Source organism: Pipistrellus hanaki (genome assembly GCF_964339955.1).
Source record: "Pipistrellus hanaki genome assembly, chromosome: X".
NCBI lineage: Eukaryota > Metazoa > Chordata > Mammalia > Chiroptera > Vespertilionidae > Pipistrellus > Pipistrellus hanaki.
Genome location: NC_140524.1, coordinates 73,927,496 through 73,934,246, shown reverse-complemented (window position 1 = coordinate 73,934,246; position 6,751 = coordinate 73,927,496). Strand labels below are relative to the sequence as shown.

General features: G+C 40.1%; 1 protein-coding gene and 1 pseudogene across 5 annotated transcripts in view; one reads left to right on the top strand and one right to left on the bottom strand.

Annotated features, from left to right (window-relative positions):
• Positions 1 to 2,768: 2,768 nt before the first annotated feature.
• LOC311615588 (transcription factor BTF3-like) lies at positions 2,769 to 3,507 on the bottom strand (annotated as a pseudogene). The gene is made up of 2 exons: positions 3,298 to 3,507; positions 2,769 to 3,075 (listed from the first exon to the last, which is right to left on the bottom strand). The product of its transcript is annotated as a transcription factor BTF3-like (transcript).
• A 2,318-nt stretch (positions 3,508 to 5,825) lies between these two features.
• The window catches only part of ZC3H12B (zinc finger CCCH-type containing 12B), a 167,098-nt gene continuing 166,172 nt past the window's right edge, over positions 5,826 to 6,751 (top strand). For all 4 annotated transcript variants that reach the window (XM_084869504.1, XM_084869502.1, XM_084869503.1 and 1 more), the window contains exon 1: positions 5,826 to 6,293. The gene's annotated coding sequence lies outside the window, so the exon portion shown is untranslated. The remainder of the gene's footprint in view (positions 6,294 to 6,751) is intronic.

Here is a 6,751-nt window from a genome sequence, read left to right as displayed (position 1 = left end):
ACTTTCTATACGAAGGCTCTTTAAGGAGGGAATCTACAAATTAATTCATGTATTGAAGGCTTAATATGAGCACTATAGATACAGCAGTGAATAAAATAGACAAGAATCTCAGTCCTCTTGAAGCTTCCATTCAAGTTATACAACTTATTTCTCCTTGGTGCATAATGCAGCCCATTTTTTAAGGAATTGGTACAGCAGTCCTGGCATAACTCATGTTAAATAGTCATAATCTAGCCATTTCACCCGTTTCTATGAGAAGATGAAATTATTGTGTGATGATAAGGGTCCTTCTTTGGTGAGGTTTTTTTTTTTTTTTTCAATCTTCCTTAACAAGGAAGAAAAACACATTGGCATGGGAAGATGATGAGTTTAGTTATGAACAAAAAGAATTTGAATTGCTCAGAGGGCATTCAGGTGAGGATGTCTAGTGGGCAGTTTGACTTACTGATCTAGATATCATGAAGGAGGTGTAAACTAGCAATATAGATTTGAAAATCATCCAGGCATAGGTAATAGAGTGTGGGGTGTTGAACAAAAGAAATAGGCCATGAGTGGAACCATAGAATAGCAGAAACATTTAAGAGGTAGGAAAAAAAAAAAAGAGAGAGAGAAAGAAATCCATAAAAGTTTCGTAAATAAAAAAGCTAAAGCAGAAGGACTAGAAAAAAGTAGAATGGGTCTGGAATTCAAGTAAGTAGAGATTTTCAAGCATACTAAGGTAATCAACGCTAACATATGTTGCAGTAAGGTCTATTAAGAAAGAAGCTTAAAAGTGCCTATTGCATAGAGAAATTCGTCAGTAATTGGTGTTCCTAACAAAAGAGGTTTCAGTGGAGAGGTGCAGGTGAAACTCCTATTACAGTGGTTGAAAGGTAAATGGGAAGTGAAGGAATAGAAGCAGTAAATGTTGATAACAATTTTTGAGACCTCTGGTTTTATGGTAACGCAAGAGGGTAACAGGAGACACTGAGGAAAACTAGAGGTGGCTCCATGATAAAAGAAAAGTGTTTTAGTTTTGTTTTAAGGATGGAAGAGTTTTGAGTATGCTTATAGGCTGAGGGGAATGAGTCAATAGAGAGGGAGAAGTATAAGGCATTGAAGACAGAAAGAAAAAGTGATAGAGAAAGATCTCTGAAGGTCTGTGTAAAACAATTATCAGGAACTCAGATGAAGAATTTAGTTTTGCATAATCCCTTTGTGAGGCTGAAGGAATTAAAGTATAATATGGGAGCAGATGCAGATTGTAGGTGGGAAAAATGCGTCATAGCTTCATTTTTTTATAGGAAGGTAATTCATGAGGTAATCAGTTGGGTAGTGAGTGTGAAGGGTGGATAGTGAAGTCATTAGAATGGAGAATAGATAAGGCTTGGAATAATGGTTGACAAGAATTCGAGAGGAACTGACCAAGAAAATATGAAAGGATCGCCAAGTGATGCCAATTGGTGAGATGAGAAACTAAATCTGTGGTGACATCAATTTGGATTAAAGGTCAGAGTGATTCTTCTTCAGAAGAGCCAGAATGGAAACAGAAAACAAAGTGGGGAAGAACTATAGCATATGGATACATAGGTTCCAAGTATTTGGAATTCCAGGAATGTCTCCAATTTTGGAAAAAGTTTATACTATAGGTCAAGATGAAATCATCCAAGAAGCTTTCTCAGAAACTTTATCCAAAGTTATCTACAATCCTGTTTCCTCCTCCTCAAATACATCTGTCAATTTATGGTATTTTATTTATTTTTGTCTTCTTGCATCCATCAGATTATAAGCTCTTTGGGGCTGAGGTATTGTGTAATATTTTTCCCTGATCACAAAACAAGTAGTAGTATATTGTCTTGTTTTGGACATTAGATATAAATAGACTTTTCCCAAACTCTTTGGGATGACATTAAGGGCTTTTCACAATCTTTCTCCAATCTACTTTTCTGTACTCAACTTCAATATCCTTTTAGGCTGTACAGCCCCTAAATACAAATGTAGTATGTATAAGTCAAACGTTTCTACTTTCACTTAATATACCATGGACTTTCACACTTTCTGGACCTTTGAACATACTTTTTCCTTTATGTGGAATATTCCTATCCCTTTCTGGAAAACTCTTACTCATCTGTTAATACCCAGAGTAATGCCAAACTCTTCTATTACTTTCTTACTTATTTAAGAAAGATTTCCTCATTATCTACAATGTTCACAAAGTTTTTTTTTTTTTTTTTTTTTTTTTAAGATTTCAATAAACTGTAGAGGTAAATAAAAATGAATAAAAAAGAGAATATTTCTCTTTCTTTTACTTCTTAGAGTGCCTTCTTGGGGAATAAAGTAGGCCCAAATACTTTCTTTAAATTTTGGACTGTAGATAAATTTTTGCAGGCACTAGAAGTACTTAGTGTTCAGTTTTATAGTGTCAACATGTTTCCAAGGTCATGAGCCATATTTCCCTTTGAAAAGTAAATATGTATCTACAGAATTAATGTGAGAGATCTCATCTCCAGGTGTAATCATTTGCCTCTCAAGGATATTCAAGGTGTCTTTGGGGGAGAAAAGAAGAGTTTTGTTCTTCTTTTTTTTTTTTTTTTTCTAGGCAAAGAATTTTATAAACTTTTGTTTCAAGCTTTATTCCCAGGCTTGTTCAGCTTAATTAGCTGCAAAGAATGATTTGTTTATAAGCAAAAGCAGAAAAGAGCTGCAGTGTTCAAGGGGCTTGTGCTTAAAAAATTTGAGATCTAGATTTTATCAGATCCATAAACAAAATTTAAAAAAGCAACCATAATATAAAATAGCAGCTCCTAGTAACTTCTTCAAGTTAACCTTTTTTAGAAGTTGACTAAATTCAGTTTGCTTCATTCTTGGAAGCCTCACCAAAATTCTCCACAAGATCTGGAACTTCATTATCATCATCTTCTCCAGTAGCAAATGGTGCTTTGGGCAAAGCTTCACCAGTCTCCTTAAACTAGTCAGACTTTCTGCACCAAGCTGGATAGCATTTCTGTCAGCTGATTGTCTCAGCATGGCCTGTAATGGTGAAAGTGTTCTCTGCCAGAGATGCCTGAACTTTAGGCTTGTTAAAGTGGGTCACTGCTGAAACCGGTTTGACTCAGTGGAAGAGCGTCGGTCTGCAGACTGAAAGGTCCCAGGTTCGATTCCCCTCAAGGGCATGTACATTGGTTGTGGGCACATCCCCAGTAGGGGGTGTGCAGGAGGCAGCTGGTTGATGATTCTCTCTCATCGATGTTTCTAGCTTTCTATCTCTCTCCCCTCCTCTCTGTAAAAAAATCAATAAAATATATTAAAGTGGGTCACTATTTCCTGGGTTGTGAACTGATTTACCTCTCCAATACCAGGGTTATTGTTTACCCCTAGCTTCTTTAAGGAGAACTGAAGTTTTTATCATCTGCTGTAGCTGTTCTGTGAAACCACTTTCTCCTTTCTAGGAGCAGTTCCTTTCCCACCAATGCACACTTGTGTCTGCAGTTTGGCGAGTTTCTCCTGGTTCAGGATAATTTCTTTCATCTTGTTGGAGAGGAAATGGGGCAGTGAGCTGGACTAGGGTTGGCACTCAGGGGGTCTTGGGCAGACCAGCTGAGAATAAACTCACACACAGGGGAATGCAAGATGGCAGCTAGAGGAATTTTTTTTATCCCCCTGGGGGAAGTCAATTAACTAAACAAATAGCTACCTCAATTCCCAATTGAACTTTGAATTCGCTTTACTGTAAAAGTTGCATAGAATTTTATCCTGATGCTATAGTCTCTTGCGGGCTACCTATATGCATGTACTGTGTTGTGCTTATTCCATAATAAATGTTTTATTTTACTCCATATTAATGTGGATAGGTCTCTCCTTGCTGATGGAAATTTATACTTCACCAACATAAAGTTTTGATAGGTCGATGTGTGCGAAGGAGCTCAGATTTTATATTGAAACCCCAGGAAAAATATTGAAGGAGTTTAAGTGCAAAAGTGGCACAGTTCTGCATCTAGAAATGAATATGGAAGAATTAAGGTGACTAGTAAAACTTAAATATTTATTTATTTGTTTCATTGTAGACATAACAGATATCAGTTATAGAATGTGATGAGTTCAATAAATGTAAACTGTTTTATATAACTTAATACAGATTTTAGAAGACCTGAGTAAATTATGTTAGAGGTCTGTCCCTGTGAGGCCTTGGTGGTCCTTGAAAAAAGGTTGAACATTAAGGAAGTGTCTTCCTTTGAACCTGAAAGGCATGTCTGTATCATATGGAAGAAAAGATATAATCTGTGTTAGAACTCACTGCCATATTCAGTTGTAATATATATTCCCTATGTGATGATCCTCCCTGTTTACAGTTTATTGATTAATTCCATTTGGCACTTCTGTTTCATTAGTCATAGAGTAATTCATTCTTTTCATATTTTCAATTGTCCTTTTATTCAATATTTTCTGGCTGTATAGTTTTCATGAAATTTCATTTTAGTCTTATATTCCATTTGAGTTTTCCACTAATGTCTCATTAGCAATTGATCTTGGGACTCTCAGACTTTTTCCACATGGTACAACTATGTTTCCACTTCCTAAAATGTTTAAACCTTTTATTAAGTAAAATCTAACAAGGCACATGATGTTTGTAATATATGTTTACCTATATTAAATTCAAATTTGCTGCCATTTTATGCATTGTATTAAGTTCAAAATTTCTGTTATTTTTCTCATTACATATTATAGGAACTCTAAGCCCAATTTCAAAAAAGATAAAGTAAATAAACCTTCAGAAAACCTCACAATTTCTGTGAACAGTCACTACCTTCATGTCATTTTTCAGTGTCAATATTTTAAAATTAATGTGTAATTTGGGAAGGATCACTGGATATGTTACATAGATTTCTTCTCCAGATGAACCTTGGGAAATATATCTAAGTAATTTATAGATATAGATGTATTTCAAAAACTGCAAGGACTGTTCTGTGGCTGGGTGCTCAAGTGGGAGTGGAAAAGAGCTAGGACTAGATAGAGGCAAAATCTTAGAGTACTTCTAATGCTTACCTAGGGAGTTTATACTTTATCCCTTTTTATAAGCAATGAAGTCTACTGAAAACACCTTTAACTTTCACCAAGTGCTTACATTGTGCTAGAGTAAGTTATGTATATTAAGTGCACTCTTTAAGCTAACCCACATAATTGTTTTATAGGTTCTATAATTATTCCTATTTTACAGATGTAACAGATTAATAGAGGTTAAGCATCCTAGTTCAAGGAAACAGCTACTCAGCAGTGGGGCAGAATTTAAAACTTGGCTATAACTCAAAAGCCCATTCTCTAAACCGGAAGGGAGAGCGGGAGATTTATAGTTCTCAAAGATCAGTCTGGTAGAAGTATGAGAACAGTTTGCAGGGACACAAGTCTAAAGGCAGGGAGACCATTGAGGATGCTGTTGTAGTAGCCAAGAACTGTTAGGCATTATTAAGTGAACTATCCTTTGACCCAGGAGTTATGCAGATGAGTGACATGGTCAGAGAGGTTATTTGGAACATTCCTCTGGAAGTCCTCCTGAAAGATGGATTGGAGTGGAGTAGGAAAGACTAAACAATATGTTGAGATTGCTGGGACTGTCATTCTACCACTGAGGTGCCTTTCGAGGGGGCAGGAGAAGGTCCTAAGTCCTATGGCCTCTTCTGATAGAAAAGCATCCTATACCTCTCCCTACTTAACCCCTACTTTGACGAAGTTCCATCCAGGCTCCAAGAAGGGGGCTTTTGCGCACTTTCATAAGTGGAGGACTGAGCTCCTACCACCAGTTGTGGGTGGAGCGCATGCGCGTGGTTGCTAGGCAACGACAGTCGGGGCGCCGCGGCTCTAAAGGCGCTGGGCTGTGTGTAGGCAGCAGCGCCAGAGGAGGAGGAGCACGAGGATGCAGCTGTGACCGTGGACCCAGAGGGAGCGCCACCGCTGCTCTGTGACCGCGGGGTCTGAGGGACTGGCATCAGGCCTGGGGGTCCCCTCGCTGAGCGGAGCGGCGGCGGTGGTCCCGCCCGAGCTTGGGCCTAGCACTCTGGGAGGGTCCGGGCCACTGGGCGAGGGCCTCCCCTCTTTGCCTTCCCTCACCCTTCCAAGTCGATGGTGGTGAAGTTGGCGGCGCTAGGGAGCGCAAGGCACCAGACTCCTCTTGGTGGGCTTCTCTGGCCCGCGCTTACCGACATCTGCGCCGCCGCCTCCTCTCGTCCGCTAAGACCACCCCTGGCGGCGGGCGGGGGAGGTGCTCCCCCTGCGGGGGCTGAGTCCAGGAGGGCCACGACGGGGACCATAGAAGAGTTGGGGTGAGTAGTGGCACAGTACTCGCTTGGTGCTGGAGTACGTTTCTGACCTTCGGGGCCCTGGGAGGCGACCATAGCGCCGCTTTTTCCTGCATCTGTTCGCGGCTCCCTATTACCTTTGAGGTGGTCTTCCTTTTTAAAACCACTGGTCTCTGGTCTCAACCCCGGGGTCCAGGAATGCGGGTCGGTGTTTAAGGCCTGGCTCTGTTTCTTAGATGCCGTAGATGCTGTTAATTCTGTGTACAATCCTGTAGTCTGGCCCCTGATTTGGGGAAATACTTTCCCAGTGCCCAGCTCACCCCCTTTCCCTTGCTCTTGGTCTTTGGAGGCTCAGTCTGACCACAGGCTTCTCAAAAGTGGATTCTCAGGTTGCTGTTGCTCCATGCCTCGCGTGGCCTCTTAGTTTCAGGTTTCTTGCTATTTGTGTACCAAGAGCTTCTGAAAGTCCTGTGCCTGGGTTC